Raw genomic sequence first — 13,597 nt, 5'->3', positions numbered from 1 at the left:
GTGTCGAGGCTTTGAGGCTTCACTTGGTGAACCAAATTTTTCAGAGGACTCCACCTCTCCTGCTGTTTAATCACATTTTTGACGTGGCCGATCGAGCTAAACATTTGCTCAATGTTGACCTCCCAGGGTGCCCGGCAGATGTGGTGCAAATGTTACTTGCTATCAGTCAGCTCAAGCCTGGATATTGTCCAGATCCTGCTTCAGTCTGGCTTGGGTTACTTTGATATCAGCTGTTGTGAATGGAGCTGAACAGCTTTGAATAATCAGCCAACTGAGGGAAGGTCATTGAAGCAGCTGAAGATGGCTGGTTTGAGAACACTTCCCTGAGGAACTCCTGCAGCTATGTCCTGGGATTGTGATGACTTGCCTCCAACAGCTGCAACCATCTTTCTTTGTGTCTGGTATGATTCCAGCCACTGGAAGACTTTGCTCTTGACCCCCCAATTATCTCAATTTTGCTGGGACTCCTTGGTGCCATACTTTTTTGAATATTGAAGGCAGCTATTCTCGCCTCTTCTCTGGTCTTCAGCTCCTGCATTCATGACTTGATCAAGGCTATAAGGATGTCTGAAGCTGAATGGTTCTATTGGAAACCAAGCTGAACATTGACCAGGTTATTGGTGAGTGGCTTGATTGCACTCTTGATTGATTACTCCATCAATCACTTTGTTGATGGTTGGGAGGATACTTGACTAGAACTGTTCTGTTCTTTGTGACGGGACGTAGCTGGGCAATTTTCCACATGGTTGGGTAGATGCTCGTGTAATAGCTGCACTGGACTTGCTTGGCTAGGGAGTGGCGAGTTCTGGCATGGAGGTGTTCAGCACTAAATACAATTCCTATCAAAAACTTGCAGTTCTTTTATCTTGTACATGGTTACATAAGAACATAAGAAATAGGAGCAGGTGTAGGCCATTTGGCCCTTAGTGCTTGCTCCACCATTGAATAAGATCATGGCTGATCTGATCTTGGCCTCAGCTTTACTTCCATGCCCGCTCCCCATAACTCATCATTCAAAAATCTGTCTATTTCCACCTTATATTATATTCAATGATCCAGCCTCCACAGCTTTCTGGGGTAGAGAATTCCAATGATTCCCGACCCTCTGAGAAGAAATTCCTCCTCATTTCCGTTTTAAATGGGCAACCCCTTATTCTGAAACTATGACCCCTAGTTCTAGATTCCCCACGAGGGGAAACATCCTGTCTGCATCTACCCTGTCAAGCCCCCTCAGAATCTTTGTTTCAATGAGATCACCTCTCGTTCTTCTTAACTCCAATGAGTATAGGCTCAACCTTTTTTTCATAAGGCAACCCCTTCATCTCAGGAATCAACCTCGTGAACCTTCTCTGAACTGTGTCCAATGCAAGTATATCCCTCTTTAAATAAGGAGCCCAAAACTGTACACAGTATTCCAGGTGTAGCAGGACTTCCCTATTTTTATACTCCATCCCCTTGCAATAAAGGCCAACATTCCATTTGCCTTCCTAATTACTTGCTGTACCTGCAAACTAACTTTTTGCATTTGATGTACAAGGACCACCAGATCCCTCTGTACTGCAGCATTTTGTAATCTATTTAAATAATAATTTGCTTTTTTATTTTTCCTACCAAAGTGGATAACCTCACATTTTCCCACATTATACGCCATCTGCTAAATTTTTGTCCACTCATTTAGCCTATCTATATCCCTTTACAGATTCTTTGAGTCCTCCTCACAACTTGCTTTCCCACCTATCTTTGAAAAGACATTGCCCCAGTGGATCAGGTATCACTAAGTGAAAGTTAGCAGAAGTCACACTTTTCCAAAAACTTAGCTTGTAGATAATAATAACTCTACATTGAATGATAGATATTATCTGTTGTAATATTATGTACACAGATGGATGGAATGGGTTTCTTTAATACATTGATGTTTTGCTTCAGTAAGGAGCATTGACTTTGAGATTTGTACAGTTCTTAAATTTAAGTTGTATATTAATGAAATCCTGCATTCTAAGTTAATATCTTTGATATACATTTGCACCTCTGTCAGAGAATAGGTAATTAGTATCAACATTGTTCTCATCCGAGGTAGATGGGAATGTATGGGCACTTCGCCCATGGCAGAAGTTTTCCACAAAATTAATCCATAATGTTTTAGCTAGGCTAATATCAAATGTTAAGGCATTGTGGAATCATGAACTCACTGGGGTATTTATGATCTTCTGGGTGCTTCAGTCAATCTGAACCAGCAGGTCCCAGTTGCAGAGCCTTTGTCATTGTAAAGTATCTTGGCATATTGTTGCCCTTTCATTGGATGAGCTCCATTGGTACTTGAGCAGCCGGTTGCTAGAGTCAGCTTTTGGTTTATTCGTGTTTTAATGATTACAGTGATTCCAATTTATCGACTCACATTTGCTGAAGAATGTTAAATCCCATCTGAAAATTGGTAGGGCTACATTCCAGTGCTGAACAGGGAGCTGGTATTGGGAGTATTCAGATTAATGTTCTGGGTTATTTGATGGCTTACATTGTTAGCATGTCTAAAATTTTACACACCCACAGCAAAAATGTTGTGCCACAGGGCATAACTATTTTTTTAATGTTTGGATTTGAAGTCAGTGGAGCTACTTCACTCCCTACCTTTTAATGGCATTTATTGGGTTTTTTACAGGACTGAAACATATTGTCTGTCTTAATCCTGTGAGTGAAGGAGCAGTTGTGATGCCAAAGTCTTCATTTTCATCTGTAGTGAATAATGAAGAGTCATACTTGTGAGATGATTTTTGCTTCTCTGTATAATTACTCAAGTCACTATAATTTATTTCTGTTCCTTTTTGAAAATGTTTTCCATAGCTGTTGTTTGGACAACAGTAAAACCTCATTTAGAATTGCTAAAGGATGCTCAGTGTTTGTGCTAATTCCACTCAACACATTTTCTGTTTGCAATGCGAAACAACCTGAACTCAGTTAATGTGCCTCGCACTCTGACTAGGCTGAGTCTGCTCAAAGTTCCAATGCTCACCAACTTGGACCCTCCTGTGCTTTCTTTTTTTAAAAAAAAGGGTGACCAATTAAACTGCCTTTTGTCGGCCACCCGGCTCGTGTAGAGTTCCCTTGCCCCCATTACCTGGCTGCTGTGGCGTTCAACTGAAGGAAAGTGAATTAAAGAAACATTCTAAACACATTGTTTCCTGTGAATGGGCAGCATTACAGGTTTTTTTCCCCCTCGAAGGTCACTTTCAATAATAAGGCACCGTATTCCATCTGTGACTCGGTCCACATACTTTCACCTTTGCAACGTTCCCCGACTTCGTCCCTGCCTCACTCCCAGCCGTGCCGAAACCTTTACAAATACTTTAGGTGTGGCTCAATGGGTAGCATTCTCGACTCTGAGTCAGACCATTGTACGTTCAAGTCCCACTCCATGGACTTGAGTACAAAAAAATCTAGGCTGACACTCCAGTGCACTGCTGAGGGAGTCCTGCGTTGTCAGAGGTACCATCTTTCGGATGAGATGTTAAACCGAGGTCCCGTCTGCGCTCTCGTGGAGGTAGAGGATCCTATGGCACTATTTCGAAGAAGAGCAGGGGAATTTTCTGTGGTGTCCTGGCCAATATTTATCCCTCAATCCACATGACAAAAACAGATTATCTCTTCGCTTGCTTCCTTGCTTTCTTCCTCTCTCCCTCCCTCCCTCCCTCCCTCTCTTCCAACCTCCCTCACTCCCTCTCTTCCAAACTTCGTTCAACCTCCCTCCCTCCCTCCCTCTCATCCGACCTCCCTCTCGTCCGATCTCCCTCCCTCCCTCTCATCCGACCTCTCTCGTCCGACCTCCCTCCCTCCCTCTCGTCCGACCGCCCTCCCTCCCTCCCTCTCGTCCGACCGCCCTCCCTCCCTCCCTCTCGTCCGACCGCCCTCCCTCCCTCCCTCTCGTCCGACCGCCCTCCCTCCCTCCCTCTCGTCCGACCGCCCTCCCTCCCTCCCTCTCGTCCGACCGCCCTCCCTCCCTCCCTCTCGTCCGACCGCCCTCCCTCCCTCCCTCTCGTCCGACCGCCCTCCCTCCCTCCCTCTCGTCCGACCGCCCTCCCTCCCTCCCTCTCGTCCGACCGCCCTCCCTCCCTCCCTCTCGTCCGACCGCCCTCCCTCTCGTCCGACCGCCCTCCCTCTCGTCCGACCGCCCTCCCTCTCGTCCGACCGCCCTCCCTCTCGTCCGACCGACCTCCCTCCCTCCCTCCCTCTCGTCCGACCGACCTCCCTCCCTCCCTCTCGTCCGACCGACCTCCCTCCCTCCCTCTCGTCCGACCGACCTCCCTCCCTCCCTCTCGTCCGACCGACCTCCCTCCCTCCCTCCCTCTCGTCCGACCGACCTCCCTCCCTCCCTCCCTCTCGTCCGACCGACCTCCCTCCCTCCCTCTCGTCCGACCGACCTCTCTCCCTCCCTCTCGTCCGACCGACCTCTCTCCCTCCCTCTCGTCCGACCGACCTCCCTCCCTCCCTCTCGTCCGACCGACCTCCCTCCCTCTCTCTCGTCCGACCGACCTCCCTCCCTCCCTCTCGTCCGACCGACCTCTCTCCCTCCCTCTCGTCCGACCGACCGACCTCTCTCCCTCCCTCTCGTCCGACCGACCGACCTCCCTCCCTCCCTCTCGTCCGACCGACCTCCCTCCCTCCCTCTCGTCCGACCGACCTCCCTCTCGTCCGACCGACCTCCCTCCCTCTCGTCCGACCGACCGACCTCCCTCCCTCCCTCTCGTCCGACCGACCTCCCTCCCTCCTTCTCGTCCGACCGACCTCCCTCCCTCCCTCCCTCTCGACCGACTGACCGACCTCCCTCCCTCCCTCCCTCTCGTCCGACCGACCTCCCTCCCTCCCTCTCGTCCGACCGACCTCCCTCCCTCCCTCCCTCCCTCTCGTCCGACCTCCCTCCCTCCCTCCCTCTCGTCCGACCTCCCTCCCTCCCTCCCTCTCGTCCGACCGACCGACCTCCCTCCCTCCCTCTCGTCCGACCGACCTCCCTCCCTCCCTCTCGTCCGACCGACCTCCCTCCCTCTCGTCCGACCGACCTCCCTCCCTCCCTCTCGTCCGACCGACCTCCCTCCCTCCCTCCCTCCCTCCCTCTCGTCCGACCGACCTCCCTCCCTCCCTCTCGTCCGACCGACCTCCCTCCCTCCCTCCCTCTCGTCCGACCGACCTCCCTCCCTCTCGTCCGACCGACCGACCTCCCTCCCTCCCTCTCGTCCGACCGACCGACCGACCTCCCTCCCTCCCTCTCGTCCGACCGACCGACCTCCCTCCCTCTCGTCCGACCGACCGACCTCCTCCCTCCCTCCCTCTCGTCCGACCGACCTCCCTCCCTCTCGTCCGACCGACCGACCGACCCTCCCTCCCTCCCTCCCTCTCGTCCGACCGACCTCCCTCTCGTCCGACCGACCTCCCTCTCGTCCGACCGACCTCCCTCTCGTCCGACCGACCTCCCTCTCGTCCGACCGACCTCCCTCTCGTCCGACCGACCGACCTCCCTCTCGTCCGACCGACCGACCTCCCTCTCGTCCGACCGACCGACCTCCCTCTCGTCCGACCGACCGACCTCCCTCTCGTCCGACCGACCGACCTCCCTCTCGTCCGACCGACCTCCCTCCCTCCCTCCCTCCCTCTCGTCCGACCTCCCTCCCTCCCTCCCTCTCGTCCGACCTCCCTCCCTCCCTCCCTCTCGTCCGACCGACCGACCTCCCTCCCTCCCTCTCGTCCGACCGACCTCCCTCCCTCCCTCTCGTCCGACCGACCTCCCTCCCTCTCGTCCGACCGACCTCCCTCCCTCCCTCTCGTCCGACCGACCTCCCTCCCTCCCTCCCTCCCTCCCTCTCGTCCGACCCACCTCCCTCCCTCCCTCTCGTCCGACCGACCTCCCTCCCTCCCTCCCTCTCGTCCGACCGACCTCCCTCCCTCTCGTCCGACCGACCGACCTCCCTCCCTCCCTCTCGTCCGACCGACCGACCGACCTCCCTCCCTCCCTCTCGTCCGACCGACCGACCTCCCTCCCTCTCGTCCGACCGACCGACCTCCCTCCCTCCCTCCCTCTCGTCCGACCGACCTCCCTCCCTCTCGTCCGACCGACCGACCGACCTCCCTCCCTCCCTCCCTCTCGTCCGACCGACCTCCCTCTCGTCCGACCGACCTCCCTCTCGTCCGACCGACCTCCCTCTCGTCCGACCGACCTCCCTCTCGTCCGACCGACCTCCCTCTCGTCCGACCGACCGACCTCCCTTCTCGTCCGACCGACCGACCTCCCTCTCGTCCGACCGACCGACCTCCCTCTCGTCCGACCGACCGACCTCCCTCTCGTCCGACCGACCGACCTCCCTCTCGTCCGACCGACCGACCTCCCTCTCGTCCGACCGACCTCCCTCTCGTCCGCCGACCTCCCTCTCGTCCGACCGACCTCCCTCTCGTCCGACCGACCTCCCTCTCGTCCGACCGACCTCCCTCTCGTCCGACCGACCTCCCTCTCGTCCGACCGACCTCCCTCTCGTCCGACCGACCTCCCTCTCGTCCGACCGACCTCCCTCTCGTCCGACCGACCTCCCTCTCGTCCGACCGACCTCCCTCTCGTCCGACCGACCTCCCTCTCGTCCGACCGACCTCCCTCTCGTCCGACCGACCTCCCTCTCGTCCGACCGACCTCCCTCTCGTCCGACCGACCTCCCTCTCGTCCGACCGACCTCCCTCTCGTCCGACCGACCTCCCTCTCGTCCGACCGACCTCCCTCTCGTCCGACCGACCTCCCTCTCGTCCGACCGACCTCCCTCTCGTCCGACCGACCTCCCTCTCGTCCGACCGACCTCCCTCTCGTCCGACCGACCTCCCTCTCGTCCGACCGACCTCCCTCTCGTCCGACCGACCTCCCTCTCGTCGACCGACCTCCCTCTCGTCCGACCGACCTCCCTCTCGTCCGACCGACCTCCCTCTCGTCCGACCGACCTCCCTCTCGTCCGACCGACCTCCCTCTCGTCCGACCGACCTCCCTCTCGTCCGACCGACCTCCCTCTCGTCCGACCGACCTCCCTCTCGTCCGACCGACCTCCCTCTCGTCCGACCGACCTCCCTCTCGTCCGACCGACCTCCCTCTCGTCCGACCGACCTCCCTCTCGTCCGACCGACCTCCCTCTCGTCCGACCGACCTCCCTCTCGTCCGACCGACCTCCCTCTCGTCCGACCGACCTCCCTCTCGTCCGACCGACCTCCCTCTCGTCCGACCGACCTCCCTCTCGTCCGACCGACCTCCCTCTCGTCCGACCGACCTCCCTCTCGTCCGACCGACCTCCCTCTCGTCCGACCGACCTCCCTCTCGTCCGACCGACCTCCCTCTCGTCCGACCGACCTCCCTCTCGTCCGACCGACCTCCCTCTCGTCCGACCGACCTCCCTCTCGTCCGACCGACCTCCCTCTCGTCCGACCGACCTCCCTCTCGTCCGACCGACCCTCCTCTCGTCCGACCGACCTCCCTCTCGTCCGACCGACCTCCCTCTCGTCCGACCGACCTCCCTCTCGTCCGACCGACCTCCCTCTCGTCCGACCGACCTCCCTCTCGTCCGACCGACCTCCCTCTCGTCCGACCGACCTCCCTCTCGTCCGACCGACCTCCCTCTCGTCCGACCGACCTCCCTCTCGTCCGACCGACCTCCCTCTCGTCCGACCGACCTCCCTCTCGTCCGACCGACCTCCCTCTCGTCCGACCGACCTCCCTCTCGTCCGACCGACCTCCCTCTCGTCCGACCGACCGCCCTCCCGTCAGACCGACCGACCGCCCTCCCGTCAGACCGACCGACCGCCCTCCCGTCAGACCGACCGACCGCCCTCCCGTCAGACCGACCGACCGCCCTCCCTCCCTCTCGTCAGACCGACCGACCGCCCTCCCTCCCTCTCGTCAGACCGACCGACCGACCTCACGACCGACCGACCTCCCGACCTCCCTCTCGTCAGACCGACCGACCGACCTCACGACCGACCGACCTCCCGACCTCCCTCTCGTCAGACCGACCGACCGACCTCACGACCGACCGACCTCCCGACCTCCCTCTCGTCAGACCGACCGACCGACCTCACGACCGACCGACCTCCCGACCTCCCTCTCGTCAGACCGACCGACCGACCTCACGACCGACCGACCTCCCGACCTCCCTCTCGTCAGACCGACCGACCGACCTCACGACCGACCGACCTCCCGACCTCCCTCTCGTCAGACCGACCGACCGACCTCACGACCGACCGACCTCCCGACCTCCCTCTCGTCAGACCGACCGACCGACCTCACGACCGACCGACCTCCCGACCTCCCTCTCGTCAGACCGACCGACCGACCTCACGACCGACCGACCTCCCGACCTCCCTCTCGTCAGACCGACCGACCGACCTCACGACCGACCGACCTCACGACCTCCCTCTCGTCAGACCGACCGACCGACCTCACGACCGACCGACCTCACGACCTCCCTCTCGTCAGACCGACCGACCGACCTCACGACCGACCGACCTCACGACCTCCCTCTCGTCAGACCGACCGACCGACCTCACGACCGACCGACCTCACGACCGACCGACCTCCCGACCTCCCTCTCGTCAGACCGACCGACCGACCTCACGACCGACCGACCTCACGACCGACCGACCTCCCGACCTCCCTCTCGTCAGACCGACCGACCGACCTCACGACCGACCGACCTCACGACCGACCGACCTCCCGACCTCCCTCTCGTCAGACCGACCGACCGACCTCACGACCGACCGACCTCACGACCGACCGACCTCCCGACCTCCCTCTCGTCAGACCGACCGACCGACCTCACGACCGACCGTCCTCACGACCGACCGACCTCCCGACCTCCCTCTCGTCAGACCGACCGACCGACCTCACGACCGACCGACCTCACGACCGACCGACCTCACGACCGACCGACCTCCCGACCTCCCTCTCGTCAGACCGACCGACCGACCTCACGACCGACCGACCTCACGACCGACCGACCTCCCGACCTCCCTCTCGTCAGACCGACCGACCGACCTCACGACCGACCGACCTCACGACCGACCGACCTCCCGACCTCCCTCTCGTCAGACCGACCGACCGACCTCACGACCGACCGACCTCACGACCGACCGACCTCCCGACCTCCCTCTCGTCAGACCGACCGACCGACCTCACGACCGACCGACCTCACGACCGACCGACCTCCCGACCTCCCTCTCGTCAGACCGACCGACCGACCTCACGACCGACCGACCTCACGACCGACCGACCTCCCGACCTCCCTCTCGTCAGACCGACCGACCGACCTCACGACCGACCGACCTCACGACCGACCGACCTCCCGACCTCCCTCTCGTCAGACCGACCGACCGACCTCACGACCGACCGACCTCACGACCGACCGACCTCCCGACCTCCCTCTCGTCAGACCGACCGACCGACCTCACGACCGACCGACCTCACGACCGACCGACCTCCCGACCTCCCTCTCGTCAGACCGACCGACCGACCTCCCTCTCGTCAGACCGGCCGACCGACCTCACGACCGACCGACCTCCCGACCTCCCTCTCGTCAGACCGACCGACCGACCTCACGACCGACCGACCTCCCGACCTCCCTCTCGTCAGACCGACCGACCGACCTCACGACCGACCGACCTCCCGACCTCCCTCTCGTCAGACCGACCGACCGACCTCACGACCGACCGACCTCCCGACCTCCCTCTCGTCAGACCGACCGACCGACCTCACGACCGACCGACCTCCCGACCTCCCTCTCGTCAGACCGACCGACCGACCTCACGACCGACCGACCTCTCTCTCGTCAGACCGACCGACCTCACGACCTCCCTCTCGTCAGACCGACCTCCCGACCGACCGACCGACCGACCTCCCTCCCGTCAGACCTCTCTCTCTCTCTCTCTCTCTCGACCGACCAACCGACTTCCTGACCTCCCTCTCGTCAGACCGACCTCCCGACCTCCCTCTCGTCAGACCGACCTCCCGACCTCCCTCTCGTCAGACCGACCTCCCGACCGACCGCCCTCTCGTCAGACCGACCTCCCGACCGACCTCCCTCTCGTCAGACCGACCTCCCGACCGACCTCCCTCTCGTCAGACCGACCGACCGACCTCTTGTCCGACCTCACTTCTCTTTCCCCCCCCCCTCTCCCTCCCTTCCTTTCCTCTAAATGACACTCAGTCCCTGCATCCAAGTCATTAATATAGATTGTAAATATTTAGGCCCTAGCATTGAACCCTGTGGCACCGCACTATGCTAACCTGAAAATGACTCATTTATCTCGACTCTGTTTTCTGTTCGTTAGCCAATCCTCTATCCATGCGAATATATTACCCCCAATCCCGTGAGCTCTTATCTTGTGCAGTAGCCTTTCATGTGGCACCTTATCGAATGCCTTCTGGAATCCAAATACACAACATCTACTGGTTGCCCTTTATCCACCCTGCTCATTACATCCTCAAAGACTTCCAGCACATTTGTCAAACATGATTTCCCTTTCATAAAACCATACTGACTCTGTTTGTCTATATTATTTTCTAAATGTCCTGCTACTACTTCCTTAATAATGGACGCCAGCATTTTCCCAATGACAGATGTTCGGCTAACTAGTCTATAGTTTTCTACTTTCTGTCTCCCTCCTTTCTTAAATAGGGACGTTACATTTGCGGTTTTCCAATCTTCTGGGACCTCTCGTCCGACCTCACTTCTCCCTCCCTTCCTTTCCTCTAAATTACACTCAGTCCCTGCATCCAAGTCATTAATATAGATTGTAAATATTTAGGCCCTAGCATTGAACCCTGTGGCACCGCACTATGCTAACCTGAAAATGACTCATTTATCTCGACTCTGTTTTCTGTTAGTTAGCCAATCCTCTATCCATGCGAATATATTACCCCCAATCCCGTGAGCTCTTATCTTGTGCAGTAGCCTTTCATGTGGTACCTTATCGAATGCCTTCTGGAAAATCACAAAATCCAGGGAATTTTGGTTGATTACAACCAATGCATCCACTATCTCTGCAGCCACTTCTTTTAAGACCCTGTGATGCAGGCCATCAGGTCCAGGTTACTTGTCCACCTTTAGTCCCATTAGTTTGCCTAGTACTTTTTCTCTAGTACCTTTTCAGTCTTGGCATTTGCTTGTACATGTGGTCATCCTTTGGGCATGTCGGGACTTTAGATAGTTGAACATCAACAATTTTATTTATAAGGTGGAACAAACAGATTTGCACAGTAATTTAAAGACATTATCACTAAGTTCAAATTAGTAAAACATTGCTAGCATAGCTATTGAAGTTTGAGTGAATAACTCATTTTTGCCATATTTACTAATTCATACGATGCTCGCTCTTGCATTTGTAAAATACATTTTCATTCATGGGATGTGGGTGTTGCTGGCAAGCCCATCCCTGATTGCTCTTGAGAAGGTGGTGATAATCTGCCTTCCTGAACGGTTGCAGTCTGTGTAGTGAAGTTCCTTCCACAGTGCTGTTCGGGAGGGAGTTCCACGATTTTGACCTAGTGACGATGAAGGAATGGCGGTTTATTTCCAAGTCAGGATGGTGTGTAACTTGGAGGGGAATTTGGAGGTGATGGTGTTCCCATGTGCCTACTGCCCTTGTCTTTCTAGATGGTAGGGGTCACGGGTTTGACAGCGCTGTCGAAGAAGCCTTAGCGAGTTGCTACAGTGCATCTTGTAGATGGTACACATTGCAGCCGTGCTGAATGAATGTTTTAGGTGATGAGTGTGGTGCCGATCAAGTGGGCTACTTTGTCCTGGAAGGTGTTGAGCTTCTTGGGTGTTGTTGGAGCTGCACTCATTCAGGCAAATGGAGAATGTTCCATCACACTCCTAACTAATATTCCTTTTAAGCCATGCAGCGCTCCAGGGATCCTGCACAGCCAATATTTTGAATGGGCCGTGCAGCGCCAAACAAAATTGCAGGGAACGTTGCTCCTGACTTGTGCCTTGTAGATGGTGGAAAGGCTTTGAAGAGTCCGGAGGTGAGTCACTCGCTGCAAAATACTCAGCCTCTGACCTGCTCTTGTAGCTACAGTATTTATGTGGCTGGTCCAGTTAAGTTTCAGGTTAATGGTGACCCTCCCCCCAGGATGTTGATGGTGGGGTGGGGTTGGCAATGGTAATGCCGTTGAATGTCATGGGGAGGTGGCTAGACTTTCTCTTGTTGGAGATGGTCATTGTCTGGCACTTGTATGGCACGACTGTTACTTGTCACTTATCAGCCCAAGCCTGAATGTTGTCCAGGTCTTGCATGTGGGCGCGGACTGCTTCATTATCTGAGGAGTTGCGAATGGGACAACACTGCAATCATCAGCGAACATTCCCACTTCTCACCTTATGATGGAGAGAAGATCATTGGTGAAGCAGCTGAAGATGTTGCCCTGAGGATATCCTGCAGTAATGTATTGGGGCTGAGATGATTGGCCTCCAACAGCCATAACCATGCTAAGTATAACTCCAGCCAGTGGAGAGTTTTTCCCCAGATTCACATTTACTTCAATTTTACTAGGGCTCCTTGATGCCACACTTGGTCAAATGCTGCCTTGATGTCAAGGGCAGTCACTCTCCCCTCACCTCAGGAATTCAGCTCTTTTGTTCATGGTTGGACCATGGCTATAATGGGGTCTGGAGCCAAGTGATCCTGGCAGAACCCAAACTGAGCATCAGTGAGCAGGTTATTAGTGAGTAAGTGCCGCTTGACAGCACTGTCAACGACATCTTCCATCACTTTGCTGAATGAATGTAGGCTGATAGGGTGGTAATTGGCTGGATTGGATTCGCCCTGCTTTTTGTTAACCGGACATACCTGGGTAATTTATGAAATATAAGCTTTCATAAAGTAAAGGTTTCAGGTGCTTTGCTATCATGATTTGCCATCCGAACCCGTTGATTGAATTACTATGTTTTGTTATGGTAGCTTGCAATCCTCTAGTTTCTCACTGAAGTTGTTGCTCTTTGTGTGAGTCTACGCAAATAATGTTTGCAAGCTATTTGATCGTTGAGAACATCGCAACTAACTCTGTTCTGTTCTCATTCGATGTTCACGTGATTTTAGCACGGTTCACTGGATAGCAATAAGGAGCAGGAATCCTGACTGATTTTCTTTCCCTGCAGATGGTACCAAGGGCTAGCCATGCTTCAACAGCTGTCTCAGCTGAGATCAGCTAACTCTGCACAGACTCCTGACCATTAGCGGATCAAGTTTTTTTTTTTTTCCCCTTCACTTTCAGAATGAAATGGGATTGTCTGTGATGCCATGTTTGTCGATGAAGTTGAATAGAAAGATGTATTATATACTAATATTTTTTTATCAAAAGCAGTGCACTAGATAAGAAGAGATTTGAAATTTGTGTTTGTGTTTCGCCAAGTACTGCTTTTACTCTTGCGTCTATTAGGGGAGCTCAGTGTATATTATCCAGTATGTTGGGTTGTATAGTGTCGCTTCAATTGTACGCATAATTAAACTGGCTTGGTTCTAGTAGCAGTGACCTTTTGGCATTGAAGCCATTCAGCATTTCTGCTTTGCATCCTGCAATTATTGGTTT

General features: G+C 55.8%; 1 protein-coding gene across 3 annotated transcripts in view; it reads left to right on the top strand.

Annotated features, from left to right (window-relative positions):
* pcnt (pericentrin) overlaps positions 1 to 13,597 on the top strand; it is a 308,639-nt gene that overhangs the window by 21,770 nt on the left and 273,272 nt on the right. The gene's annotated exons all lie outside the window — the stretch shown is intronic.

Source organism: Pristiophorus japonicus, chromosome 3 (assembly GCF_044704955.1).
Source record: "Pristiophorus japonicus isolate sPriJap1 chromosome 3, sPriJap1.hap1, whole genome shotgun sequence".
Lineage (NCBI taxonomy): Eukaryota > Metazoa > Chordata > Chondrichthyes > Pristiophoridae > Pristiophorus > Pristiophorus japonicus.
This window is presented reverse-complemented; position numbering and strand designations above follow the sequence as displayed.